This window comes from Hippoglossus hippoglossus, chromosome 16, assembly GCF_009819705.1.
Source record: "Hippoglossus hippoglossus isolate fHipHip1 chromosome 16, fHipHip1.pri, whole genome shotgun sequence".
In the NCBI taxonomy this organism is placed as follows: domain Eukaryota; kingdom Metazoa; phylum Chordata; class Actinopteri; order Pleuronectiformes; family Pleuronectidae; genus Hippoglossus; species Hippoglossus hippoglossus.
Window position 1 is genome coordinate 4,343,816 of NC_047166.1, and position 14,911 is coordinate 4,358,726.

The window sequence follows — 14,911 nt, forward strand, 5'->3', positions numbered from 1 at the left end:
TCCCGTCTTATCCCTGCTGATGACGTAGGGTTTACATCATCCCGGATGACCTCACCCGGGCAGCGGTGACGCCCCAGCTCTTCGCTGAACTCCGGAGCACCTGTCACTCCGCACCGTGCACCACTCATAGGCTCCTCGGACAAAACCCCTGGCCCCCGATTCCCCCGCAGCCAATTGGCGACTGGACGCTTTGTACCCGCGCGCCCTCATTTGGTGCTCGCTCGAGTGGCCAGCGTCACTCAGCGCCGCGGAGAGCGCCCATTGGCTGCGAGGGAGGTCACTCACGCGGGCTCTCCCCTGCGATTGGCCCCGCTGCGGCTCGCGGGGCCGGATCTCACCCATCGGTTGACGTTGTTGTTGTAAGTGCAGGAGAAATTACTTTGTCGGCGCTGGTCCGGTTTGGGATTTTAACGCTCGGCTCCGCGCACGAAGATGCTAAAAAGTTAGGGATTGTCGCCGCGGGAGACGTCCGCGTTGTTTGCGAGGTGGTTCTCGCCGGAAAACTCCATGGGACGACGGAAACAACCTCTGCGCGGCCGTTCAAGGTAAGAGGTGCAGGGATACTGGGGCTGCTAGCCCCTGCGTTAGCTAGCGTTAGCATCGCTGATTAGCCTGGGCTGGAGGTAGCCCCACTTGCTAGTAACGGTTCGGTGGACTACCCGAAAAAACCCAAACCGCACTTATCCCGGAAGGAGGATGCACAACACATGTAATGCAAAGGGGGGGTTTAAAACGCAGGAGCGAATGGCGGCTTGTTGTGGGGGAATAAAAGTAGTTGGGCTTGTGAGTGAGCGGTGCACGGAGCCCCATGCGTTTCTACGCCTCGAATGCGTTTATGTAAGCATGTGTATTGTATCGTGGATATTTTAGTTTCAGGGAATAGTCGCATTCCCATAAAAGCCGGTTCGGGAGTGAACATGTCGGGGGAAGACATCTCCAGGAGCTCGGGAGGTGCATGTGCGTGTGTGTGTGTGTGTGTGTGTGTGTGGGAGCAGGTCGGTTGCTGAACGTTAGCTTTGAGCTGTCAGCTGTGCGGCGTAATCACCACATTTAAAGTTGTGCATTTAATAATGCCTCTATAAGTTAAAACACTATTCATAAGCACCATCAGTTTTTTTTTTGTTGCATTCACACCAGCCACTCAGGGCTTGACAGTCACGATCCAGATCATCAGAGCTGGGTTTGTACTGAAGGTGCATGTGTGATGTAACATTTTCCTTAAAGCAGCAGCCCAGTGTTCACAGTCCCTCGTGTGTGTGTGTGTGTGTGTGTTTTCTAACTTCTCCAAACCCAAAAGCGACTGGTCTCATTAAGCCATCAAGTGATGGAGTGAGTCAAGGCTTTTTCTGCCCGAACCCTGCAGCCAAACGTGTGTGACTACTCCTTTTGAGCTGGCTTGTCCATGGGGGCAGGTTTTGAACCCGGGACTGGGGTTGTTTTGTGGGAGAGGGCCGGGGTAGCCTTACACTTTTGCCTTGAATTATTCAGGTCTTGTATTTGTGGGCCCCTTTGTTTGCCCAGAACACCGGGACAGACAGTCAACATGAAAAGTAGGACATAGGTACAAGTTCTCAAGTTTGGCCTGGAGGGACTGTTGATGTTGTTGTGACGCTGTTGGAAATGCATGCAGCAGACGGTGGGAGCCTCATGTTGCAAGAAAACTTGGTGTTGTGTAGTAGGGATAAGTAACGCATCCTGGTCTCCTGCCTGTATTCATGCATTCCAGTGACTGTGCAGCTTGATGCCTGACAGTTGCCAAAGGGGATTGATTGATCAGCGGAAGTGTGGGAAGCTGGAGCAAACTACCACTCTGATGCTACTAAATGCGAGCGATGGATTGAAACTTTGATCCGTCACTCACTTGGCTTACGCGTTATTGTACCCCTTCCAGATGATGAATCCATTTCAAGTTGCCTGTCAGTTCTGGGATCCACTGTGCAGTTAGGCTAGAAGATGAAACAGATCTTCGTACCCCGGCTGCGTAGTCCTTGTGAGGGTGTGTGTGTGGGGGTTGCACTGTCAGGCGTCATTACGCGAGTCCTCAACACTTCAAGGAACATATTGATGCACACAGCAGCACAGAGAGCACCTCAGGCAAATATTTTAAGTAGAGGAGGGTGTAGCATCCTTCCTAATGCAGTTCAGATTCCAAACTGGCAGGGTGTATGCGGAAAAAATATCAGTAGATGAAAATCATTTTTCCACCATTAAAAAAAATACAAAAACATGGTGCAGCCCCTTTCTCAGTAATCAGATATTAGAAGCCAGTGTGTGAATGCTTGAATGGTTCTAACGGTCATTGCACTACACAGCACAAGATAAATCAATTCACCACCAGCTTTGAATGGCAAAGAACAAGGCAGGTTTGTTTTTAAAAGTGCGTGTTGAATTTCCAAGTTATTGCACTTTGATTTTTGTTTGTTGATTCAAATGAAGATCTGTGGTTTGACATTTCGCAATAGTCTCGGTTGATAATGATATAGATGAGATAGCTGTGAGGACAAGTGTTTTCATTGTTTTTTAATTATCTTAACTGATTAGTTAGTGGAATGTCGTGGAACTGCACGATAACACGTGGAATGATGGCAGCAAGTGGTTAGAAAGCGACAGGTAGAGATAGGAGTCGATAACCAGTTTCCTTAACCATTAGAATTGTATTCCTCCGAGCAATCAATTCCTCCTATCGATGTTGGCATGTTTTTCTGGCAACTGTGTGTTGCGTGACAGTTATGTCAAACCGAGACATGATGCTGGTAACTAGAAACAGTCATGTAGAGAGGAAGTAACGCTCCAAAGTTTGGCTCATTTCACAAGGAAATATGATGAGAGTGCTGGTTGTAATGTCTATAAACTGGTAATTTAGGCCGTACTTTTCCCCCCACACAAAGTGATCAGAAATCTATAAAGAATTGGGCTGAAAAACAGAGACAATAATGGCATTGATATCAATATTATTTTGTCATTCAACCGGTCTGTTCTGCGTTGTGGAAATAAACATGCCAAGAGTTGTCGTGTTTGAGGGGGATCATCACGGATAAGTTACAGACAATTTAACACCAGAGTATTTCAAACAAATGTAAGAAACACTTCGAACTTATAGCAGCTCCTGAAACAGAGACAACTTGATCTCATGTTGTGATCCGGGTCCTCAAAAAGGTATTAGGCTGCCATTCAGTCTATCAACATGTAATGTTTACCTTTTTAAAATGAATAAGGTGACATGAATCTTCAGTTTTAACTACTTCTACTTGCACTCTGACTACATGTAGAGATTCCTAATTTCAATGGTATTCGTATCGCCTGCCAAAGTACTTGTACCGTTCCACCCCTCATCAGTGCTATGAAGTCACATGTACACCCTGTGAAAAAGGGTTTGTCATAGATCTGTCATCCTGAAGTTGCAAAGTTGAAAGACCTGGTGGCAATGTGTCTGTTGGCAAACTGCTTGGCTGTGGCGCATAGCAGAGTCATCCAGTAACACAATGGAGGGCAGAGCAGCTATAAACTAATGCGTGTCTCAGTTTATAATGTCCTAAAGCTTGCAGTTGGTTTATCATTTCAGGGGGAAATATTTAGTCTGCAATATGACTTTTTCATCTTAAAGGTTTTGTGTTACTATCCAAACTATCTTTCATATCCTTAATATCTTTAACATGGATCCTAAGTATTTTTGTGCTGGACGGCTGTGACTGTTTAGGCTGCCTCAGTGGATATAGGGTTTCATAGGGTAACCATGCTGCTTCAGCAACACAGACGGTATGAAATTTTAAATTCATCTCTTTCCGGGCTCCCCCAAACAGCTGTTAGTGTGTGTGAGTGAATGGGTGAGTGAGTGTGTACTTCAGGGATCCAGTGTCAGTTTCAGAGCTGGGCTCATTTGGCCACGGAGGTATTCCCATAGGATGTTTGAAACACGGTCAGATTAATAAGTAAGTAGATGCGTGCTTCTTCAGGTTAGTAGGACAAACACATGACATTTGCGTGAAGTGAACATGCTCCATTTAATGTTGCAGTGTATTTGCTTAGCCCTAGAATATGCACGAAAGCATGAATAAGTACTACTAGCACTTACCACCTCATTAATTGTCAACATGAATAAATTGACATAATAAAAAAACACATCTATACAGTCAGGCATTTGTGCTCTAATCTCTAACTGGTCGTAAAGACGGGAACAGATGTGATACGAAGGCGAAAAAACTACCTTGCCACCGTGAGATGGGGATCAATAGGTGGCTTGTCTCCGAGAGGCCACTGTGTCCAGACAGCGACTCATAAAACTCTTTGCAGACCCACCCTCCTCCAGCACGGCTGGTTGCCTGCCAGTCTTGTGACACAGCACCCAGCCACGGCCCAGGACTGTTTGTGTCAGGGTGGAGGGACGGTGAACTTGGACATCTACCTGGGTGTCAGCAGCTGCTTGACTTCGAACAGCACGCTGTGGAGAGTAGACCCTCACAGAATGTCTTTGGGATTAGATTCAGATATTTCCCACAGTTGTTCTACAATACACGTGGCTGTAAAGTTGGTTGGAACGGTAATATGAGAAAAGATATAGCCCTATGAACGGAGCAGACGTTATACCATTCAGCACCAGGCGCCACTCCTACAAGGGACGCTATGGAAATGAGAGCTGCTGTTTCAGTTGCTGTATCAGTTACTTTATAGTCGTCACCTTTTCTTCCTCCACATACAGTACAGGGCGGGGAATTAATGATTATACAGTCCACAAGCCTAAACCTCACAGTCTTATCTGCCTTTTCAGAAAGTTACCTCATTTTACAGCTTTTAAAATGATATAATTACATAATTGAAAACACCTACAGTATATTAAACCCAAAGATATTCAGTTTATTATAATGATATAACAATAACTTTATTCATATAGCAATTATCTAAACAAAGTTACAAAGTCCTTCACAAAATACATGGTCAAAGAATGTGAATTTTCTTCAGTTTTGATTAAATTAAATAAAAGTTGCAATAGTATTGACCCTGACATAACAATTATTTATCTCATAAACATTTTACAGATATTATCATGAACAATATAGTACAGTTCACTCCTAAGCAAATGATTTGGTCTTTTTGGAGCTCTGTTAGTTTATGACATGTTGCTTCATATTCATAAATCAATGTGCCGTCTTTCTCATAACTAACTTATTAACAAATCCAAACTATTATGACCTGACTTGTGATAAAATTAGAAACTGCAGACAAACCATTGGTAGCTGTTGGATTTGAAAAATAACTGGTAGATTTTCATAAATCAGTTATAGTAAGTGATGCTTATTTCAATGTATGATAGCAGGTGAATAATGAAATCGTAGATTCCACTTTAACAGGAGGACAGAAGTGTATTTTTTCCTGCACAGACTAGAAGCCGTCGGTCGTTCCCGCCCTGCCCTGTTGATCCAGGACAGCAGGAGTAATCCCACACACAGCTCTGATGAGGAGCCTGTCACCCAGGATGACATCACACGGGGAGTGACGTGAAGTCGCCCTGCTGTGTACGGGGCTCTGGCCTGCAGCACGTGGGGATTCGCATGAGCATTAGTGCTGCCCGCCTGCAGAGCATGGTGCTTGTTTAGCCACTGGCTTTAGCTGGGCTTAGTTGGCTTCACATTCAGGCTGACTTATCAGGAGTTGATCTTGAACGTTCAGCGAAGTCATAGATCCATTTTATTTTCAATATTAAAAGCTTGTAGAAGCTGTGCTCTCTCTCTCTCTCTCTCTCTCTCTCTCTCTCTCTCTCTCTCTCTTAAGGCTTGTTTTTTTGCATGAGTTGAACAAAATCAATAAATTCTATAACAACATGGCCTAATTTCAAGTTAATGTCTAATTTCTCAAGGGTTGATATTCAAAATTAAAGCAGAAGTCATGTAACTTTCCAAATGTGAATTATGTAATATTGAGAACTTTGTTTGTACACTAAGCAAACAGGGTATTTTGGCATCATTGCTAATCCTGAAACTTTCTTTGTTGCCAGTTTAATGTTTAAATACGCCCAAGAACAAAGTGAAAGGTAAAGTTTAGCAGCTTTATAAATGTCCACTGTTTTTAAACTAATTTATTTATGTCAGTCTGCCTTTTCACAGTCGTTAGAATAGTTCCATTAAGGTCAAGATGCCTTTGCCAGTAGTTTGATTTTTGAAAAACATGACTTTTCAAAAAGCTGCATGAAAAGGCTTTCCAAACTTATATTGAAATCTTGTGGTTCTGGAACTAGCTGTCAGTTGCCGTCCATCACAAATCACAGTCTAGATGCTTTTAACCAAAAAGTCTGGTTTTAATCTGACAGGAAACATTGTGATCTGTGTGGGTTTAGAGAGATTCCTGCATTATTTGCACTTTTACAAACACATTTTCTTTTTTTTTAATCATCTTAATAATCAAAAGCGTCCTTCAAATGTTGTTACTTGCTTTTAAATGTCCTCACTCTTTGCTAATAAATATGTGGGTAGTGTTCAAATGGCCACAGAGGCTTGTATTTCTTCACTAAGGCTTAGAAATCGATCAAGTGAGGCCATCGGGGCCAAATGTGGACTTCTCACCCACAGAGTCTGGAGTTTAGGTTGGCTGCTGTCGGGAATACTGAAACCAATGCCTAATATTCTCAGAGTTTTGTGGTCTGGACGTCGTACAGTGGGACCTCGCTGTACCTCTGTGCTGCTGTCAGAACGACCCCTCTCACTACATGCTCTGCAGCTGTCACTGATACCCTCATTACGTTTTTTCTGCTGTTTCAGGCTAACCCACCATCCTGACACTGTGCACAATGTAGTGTGGTCTCTGAGGAATGTAGGAATGTCACTTATGGTCCCATACAACCCTCCCTGAAGCGGCTTGCTTTGTGCGGCTGTTAATTAGTACTCCTTGACTGGTCATTACTGGGACTGGCTGCGGTCGGCGTGCCCCGGGCACAAACTTGGAACCTCTGAGGTCGACTTTAATAGACTGAATAATAAACTTTCTAAACGGATGGACAGACAATAAAACAAGACCTTGGGTGCATGGACAATGTTTACAAAATCTACAGTCATGATAATATCACAGTGTTGCTCCTACATTAAACAATATTCACTACACAAATTCAAAAATCATTTTAGACTTCATCTCATGATTCTGACCTCTACCAAAGGAGGCTGTGTTTTCACCCCTTTCTGGCTGGTGATCTGCAAAAGGTGTTCAACTGATTTCCTCAGAACTTGGTGGAAGGATGCAATATGGGTCATGAAAGAACCCATTATAGTTTAGATTTGGGATCCAGACAAACAGGCAGATCCAGGAATCTTTTTAATTCATGGATCTTGGATATAAAAATTAATCTGGCACACTGATATCCAAGAGTGTGTGTGTGCAGTTGCGTGCAGCTTGATTCAATTTAACTTTTGGGCTCTATTTTCAATATTGGTGAATTATATAATTTGGTCTGTAAAATTTCAGCACCACAAATTCTCTGAGCCCATAGTGACTAGTGAATACTGTTTTAACTGTTCAATCATGATCTGTATTCTTTATCTTTACTATAACAGATACTGCAACATTTATCAGACAACTTGTGTTAACTGGTTAAATTTTAATATATTATCATTTATTTACCTACAGCTATCTCAAGCTGAATCATAGAAACTATGGTCCATAAATCACAAGCTGCTCTCAAAGGAGACATCCTGTTCAAGAGGAAGACGTCTGGGCAAGCCTGTTTTATAAATAGTTGTTGCCACTGTATCCATGTGGAGAAGTTGACCCCCTGGACATAGGATAAAGTTTTTTTCACTCAAGTTCAAATGTCAGAAAACTTTTTGTCTACAAAACAACAAAGTAAGCTTATTTTCTTTTGTGTTGTGGCACGCGGCGCAGGACTTTAGGCAACAGTGGACTAAGTGCGTTCAGAGATCTCTGCTACATGCTCTGCTTCACCATGACATCAGCTCTCAGACACTTTGATAAACACTTGCGCTCAGACGCAAACGCTGCCCATTTCAGTTGGCTGAACTAGTGAATATCAGCAAGAGTCCACATCAGACTGAAGGAAACAACTATGAAACACTCCTACGTTTTCCACTGTTTGTTCTGAAGATGTTTGTCCCCTTTCCTGAACTGGATTTACACCTTGCCATCTAAATATTAGGCACATTGGATGATGAGTCATTTCTAACCTTCTTTTGTACTCATCCAGTCTGTACCAGCTGAAATCTACATGCTACAATGTGTCCAGGTTAAGTCAACAATGTGAGGCTTGGCGTCGTCGAGAACAGTTTGGCCTCAGGCATAGCTCTCTTTGTGTTGATGAATATTAAGCCTTGTTAGGCGGATGCTTTGGTGTCAAACTGTAAGAGAACAGATGAGTAGATTGTATTTAATTGAGCCATTAGGCGTTCACCAGGGCATTTTGTCCCTGATGTGTTCAGATGTTTAGTTGCCGGCTGTTTTTGAACTCTGCACAGTGCAGAGTTTCTATGTTTGAACTGTGATTATAGTAGATTATTTTTAGACTATCCGAAACAGGAGGTTGCTCTAATTCTGGCAACTCAGAGATTAGGTGCAGATTCTCTTTATATGTTGGTTCTTTGGTTGTGCACACTGCAGTTGTACACGCAAGGATCAGAGCAGCCAGCTTAGAATGAAGACTGGAGCCCAACCGATATTGATTTGGGGGGTGGCGATATTTGCCATGATTCCTTAGATGTTGTTTTCAAACCCTTGTGACAGAAATGTGATATTTAACAGTCATAAATAACTTTCACAAATACATTTGAATTAATCAAATTAACATTGTTTTTTAAAAATTAAATAGAAGCATAAATATACATCTCTGCATTGGTTTTCTGTAAATTAAAAGTTTTCATATCGGTAAACACAAATAGCTATACCGGTATGTCTATGTTAATCTCATATCAGCTGATATCATCAGTTTGCTTCCAAACAAGACTAATAACAAACCACTCACGTAACATTTTGTTATTTCTCACGTTGCATGGATTCTGAAAGCTATAATCAGAATAACTTTATTCGTTTGCAGTAGCTCAAACAATAAGTTCAAAACTACTGCATCCTGAGGTTGACACATCTGTTCACTATTTACATGCTCCAAACACTTAAACTGAGGTCAAATTCATTATCTGTAAGTAGATCGTGTTGTCCTCTCTTTACTTTGCCTCGAGCTCTCGCAGAGAAAAGGGGGCTGGCTGCTGAGTTCACAAGGATCAGGTTTGGATGTTTCTGCGCCAGCAAGCAGGATAGGGAGGCCGCGGGAGGGAAGTTTAGACTTGGCAGATTTTTGTGTGATGACTGGACAGCTTTTGGACTCGACCAGCTCCAGTGGCATGGCCTCCGAGAGGGCAGGCATGGTGTGGAATCTCTGACATCAGCTATGTGTGCATTCAGGCTGGTGTTGTCTTACGCAGTACACACACACACACACACACACACACACACACACACACACACACACACACACACACACACACACACACACACACACACACACACACACACACACACACACACACACACACACACACACACACACACACAGATGCCCACAGCTGGCGGTCAGAGTGTGCTTGTGCTTCTTATTGTAATAACATTTACTTGTTTAAGGACTTTTCTGAAACATGATGTTTCCTTGTAGGGAGGTGTATCATTTATCTTTTTGAATTGTTTGTTCCCACTTGTTAATAGGTCAATACTCAAAGATGGATTCTGTCATTTTAGGTCAGGGAAGAGCCAATTCAATTTTTGTGCGGATCCACAAAACGCAGCGATGGTATCCAGGTTATTTTGGCTTCATTTCTGCACAGTGGGAGGAAGTGGAGATGTCTCACCCATGTTTATATACAGTCTATGGTATTGAAACTTACAATGTAGGCCGAGGCACTCTGGCTGCTCCTCACTGCAGGTACACCAGGACTCTGTGCTCCACTTAAGACAAAAGCTTTCTTGGACTTGCATGAAGAAGCATTTTTTTAAGCTAATGGACTTGAAGCGGTTCACTAGTTCCTATAATTAACATGTCAACAGCTGTGTGGACATTCTGCTTTGCTGCAGTTCAGTGGGTCTCATTGATTCTTCTCCAATGACCAGCTTTCTAGCATAGTTGCTTTTGTCCAGGGAAATGGCCCCACAGTAATTCACTGTATTGATTTCTGAGATGTAAACCAATAGCGACTGAAATTATCAGTCCCCTCCCCCTGTAGTGGTCAAGGGAGAATTGGTGAGGCAGCAGGAGAACAGGAAGTAATGCATAGTGACAACACGCTAAGCATAATACAGAGTTTAGTGTTGTCTGCAGTGTTGTCTTTATTAGTTGAAAAGTGATTTTATAAATTCGTTTATTTTGACATTGAGGAAGGGCCACAGCCTTAGATTAGCCTAAGGGGATATGTAGGATGCAATATATGTAATCGTTGGCATTATTCAAGCCGTTGGAAAGTCATGCGTCTATTCATATAATGCATCCAGTTGCCCTTGAAGAAACCTGATGTTGCAGAAAATTACAGAATTGGCTATGATATTGCACTTTCTTTTATTTTGTGCTGTCTTGGATGTAATTACAATGTTTGTGAACACAACTACAATATTATCAGTAAAGAATGGCCCAGTAGTAATGATATACTGAGACTGAGTAGGGACTTTACCACCATAACCCTGTTCCTGTCTCCCAGAGTCCTGGTGCCACGGCATCACAGCTTCTGTGGAATCACTTCTTGATCTCTGTCCGATCCCTTATGGTCCAGCTGGTCTCTCCAGTGAATCTGAGTGTAGATTAAACCATCTTGTAAATACTCTTTGTAAATATCACCACATTGCTTTTGATTAGCCTTTTGATAAGTAACAGCAGACCTGTAGCCAGTGATAGGAAGCCCCACTCGTACTCTGCCTACCAGCTCCTGTCCACTTTTTGCTTGTGATTCTCCTCTAAGCTCATCCGTCCCCCTTGCCACTTGGATTTGATCTCCTCCATGTTGCCGCTCTTGGGTTGGCAGTAAATAGCTCACGGCTTTTCAGACACTAGTGTTTCAGTGTGTGTTCATAAATATTCATGTGTTCACAAAATGTTCATAATATTATGCTAATCACATTATATTGCATTGCTAATGCAAGACAACTTGGATTTAGTGCTGTAACGCTGTGGGCACAGGTTGCTGATGTGAGCTACTTTTTATTTAACCACAACCACAGTCAGAAACATGGGTTGAGTTGGTTCACATAAAATCAATCTGGTTTACGATGTGACCCCAGCACAACTCTAGTGCCGGGGTCTTTACCAAACAAGCATCCCTTACATCTGGAGTATGTGAATTTTGTGCTGGAGCATCTCTAACACACCACAATGCTTCATTTATAATGGTATGTTATAGCATATTTTACTTGCTGCTGGGATTTGGACTTGTTTGGCCATATTTTCATCAACAGTATACTATTTATTGAATGTTCAGCCCTATATGAAGAAATGTGCATAGGGCTTCCTCCGCTCCTTAGCCAAGCAGCGATCAGCTTCTTTCCCAGCTGTAGCTCTCATGTTATATAATGAGTCAGTGTAGGCTGACTGGGCTCAGTCAGTAACCAGATTACAACACTCCACAGATAAAGACAGCTGAAGGGCAGTCATCTCACCACACCTTTGTTTTTCTTCCTTCTCTGGTTTATTTCAGTGGAATAGTGTTTACTGGAGTGAATTGTTCACAGTAAGCCCAGCCCTGTTTCTGAAAGAAAAACCAAACACAGGCCTTTAACTCACTGAGAAATAGATTAACAAGGAAGCTTATGCTCTGCTAACTCCCACACAGTTTTTGGCCTGTGTCTGTGGTTTTAAGGACAGTAAGCTACGCCTATCACAGACATTTAGAGCACTTACTAAGACTGACAACTCTGGCAATATCAGACTGAGATTTAGGTGCATCACTCATGTGGACAAGTATGGTTCCCCTACATTGTCTTTCCAACCTCCCCTTTACCAGCTGTCAGTATAGCTTGATTAATACTGGATCTTTGAGGCTGATACAGATTTATTTGAATCATCTGATAATATACTGGCTGTAAACAGTCTTGATAGGCATCCATTTGACTTGTTTCTTGACTTGTTGAGCTGTAACTTTACTTGATCGACTAATCTACAAATTAGTTTCTTGATAAATCATTTAGTGGTGCTGTACACAAAAATTCAGATTAATCTTGATACATTTTTACATGCAAAGAATGATTTTTGCATGTACGCCTTTTTCCAGTTAACATGTCCATGAGTTGTGAGTTGTTCAGTTATGACTTTGTTATGTGTTAAATGTCTATTTTGTGGAAAATCAAGTTATTACAACATGCACGAAAAATTGCAACTAGCAAAAGATATGGAGTAACCATCTCGGGACTTCAGAGGATATTATTTCTCTATAGTTTCTATATTATTTTTCTCTACATTTAACCAACCTATAATCCAAAACCCACATTAATTTACACTGAATAAAACACTGAAAACACTATCTACTTTGGTACTGTATGCACCAAACATACAGTACCAACGTAGCCTCCATATACATCGATATAATCCATGAATTATGGTATCTGCCTGGTTTGTTGGTCTGGCTCAAGCTGTAGTAGCTCGCCGCTGTTTCCAAATACTGGAAGGTTTTGTATTGTGTCCCATCGTCACTGTGGACTGGAGATGGAGCACTGAAGTCACAGTTCCAATCCTGCTCCAGCTCCCACCAGCCACGTTGCCTTCCCCTCTTTGCTTACTCATATGGTCTCGCCAGGCGGAGAGGGCGTGTTCCATTCACTGAGATCACAGGAAAGATTGATGTGATTAAAATAAAACGGAACGGACACATTTGTAGACGGGTCATTGGTCCTGTCTTGACCACTAAACCAAGCAACTCAGTCATCCTCTTGAGTTAACAGACCACAGGCTGATGAGATAATAAAACCATTCTGGGTCATTGCTAAGTATCTATTCAGGTGTAGTTTTCCGTGCTTGTTCTTTGACCCCAGCTTGTGCAGCAACATTCCTCATATTTCACATAATGAATGTAACATCAGTAAGTAAAACATGAAACCTCAAATCTTCCTCTTTTAAACAGGTTCTAGTCCATGACCCTGAATCTCCTTTTCACAGAGACCTTTACAAGCGTGTGGATCAAACTGCATTACTCAAAGTGGAAACACACCCACACTGATTGTCAACACAGTGAACTTTGTCTCTCTCTCTCTTTCTGTTAGAGGGTGTACTGTTTACCTGATGGTCAGTGGGGTTGAGACAAAAATGTAGAAATTATATTCAGGTTGGGTTGGTCTCGTTGGCGGGGCTATCTATCAGATTTTTAGACTGCACGTACCCTTCTTGGGTTGGGTTCAGACTCAAAGTACAAAATGTCCGTTTGGTTTGGGCTTGACTGGTTCAGACAGAAAATAGCGGCCTGAGACACACTCTGTCTGTCTGTCTGTCTGTCTGTCTGTCTGTCTGTCCTTTCGTCTGTCTGTCCTTTCGTCTGTCTGTCCTTTCATTCATCCGTTCGTCCGTATGCCTTCTGTAACTCACTCTTTTACCAATGCATGTTAACGTCCTTACAATCTATATAGACAAACAAATTGCATACATTCTTTAAAATGTTTCGATTATGTTCCAATCTTTCCGGTTGTTATTAAAAGGTCAGTTTCCACAGATTCTCCTCGTACAATATGTACTTCATGGTGTTTTCATAATTCAGGTCGTGCCATATTGAGTGACCTTGCATAAGTAACCTATGCAGTGAAGCATGATGAAGCATTCAGAGTACACGGCACCTTTTGCACAGTGGACTCGAGGCCTAGTACAAAATGTTTGGTTTGTTATTTTAAGCTGCTCTATGGATTCAATACTTGTAGACCTAGACAAATAGATTGTTCTGTATTAATGCCTCGTCTACACTACTGCAGATACATTTTTTTAACTGATACTTTTTTCTCCGTTTTTAAACTCATTTAAAAATCTCCATCCATTTGACAGTATATCTCCATTCAAGCGAGAACACAAAAGACGACAAACACTATAAACATGCATCCCGGGCCATTACGGGGGGGATAAAGTCTACATCAAAGATCCGTCAAATACCAGAGAAGAACACTGTGGTCCAATTACTATCGGGCCTGGCAGACGCCTGTGAACACCGGTAATGTGGTGCAGTAATGCTTAATTTCGCTGGAAATTTAATTAGACCTCGCAGTGCTAAACAAACTTATGGAAACCAGTATATAACCACTATTTACATGTACACACTGATACACAGAGTTTTGAGAGTTTTTGAAAATGTGCACTTTGGAAGGCATTTTTAGCGCCAGGGAAAAGGTTTGTTTTGTCAAATATCCATATTATTGTCGACAGGGCGCAAGAGCATTGATTGACATTTTCATGTGTTTTGCTTAAAAAAAAAAAAGGAAAAGTCTGTCAAAGTGTGCAGTGAATCAAATGTTTGGATCTTTAGAAGATCCTAAGAAAGATACCATTTGGCCGGTGTGTTATTTTCCCCTTAACTCACTGATCAGTGTCGTCATATAATTTCCTGCATCCAAAAAGGAAATTGCCAGTTTAACAGAGTCATTTATTCTGTGCTCAGCTTTAGAGATGCAGGCTTCTTGAACCCCTCAAGCTAAGAGCTGGATAAATATCTCCCCGTACTCCCACTGCTGTCAGGATGATCAGGCCTCTTAAGCTCCTCCAGTTCAGCTGCTCATAGGTCAACAGTGGAAACCCAGTGGCTAGAGTAATGTCACGAATGTGGTCGCACATATTCCATAAGAACAGTATGAAACTATTTACTCCATAAATAATCTGAAGGCTACCAAAACGATCGGTGTCCGTGATGCCGGCAGTGCGTTGACCCTGTCGGTGGTGCAGGGGCCGACACAGTGGGCTGCGCCGACCTCCCTGTCCGTC

At 42.4% G+C, this 14,911-nt stretch overlaps 1 protein-coding gene across 2 annotated transcripts in view; it reads left to right on the forward strand.

Moving 5' to 3' along the window:
• The first annotated feature begins 326 nt into the window (after positions 1-326).
• The window catches only part of otud7b (OTU deubiquitinase 7B), a 31,957-nt gene continuing 17,372 nt past the window's right edge, over positions 327-14,911 (forward strand). For both annotated transcript variants that reach the window (XM_034610025.1, XM_034610026.1), the window contains exon 1: positions 327-545. The gene's annotated coding sequence lies outside the window, so the exon portion shown is untranslated. The remainder of the gene's footprint in view (positions 546-14,911) is intronic.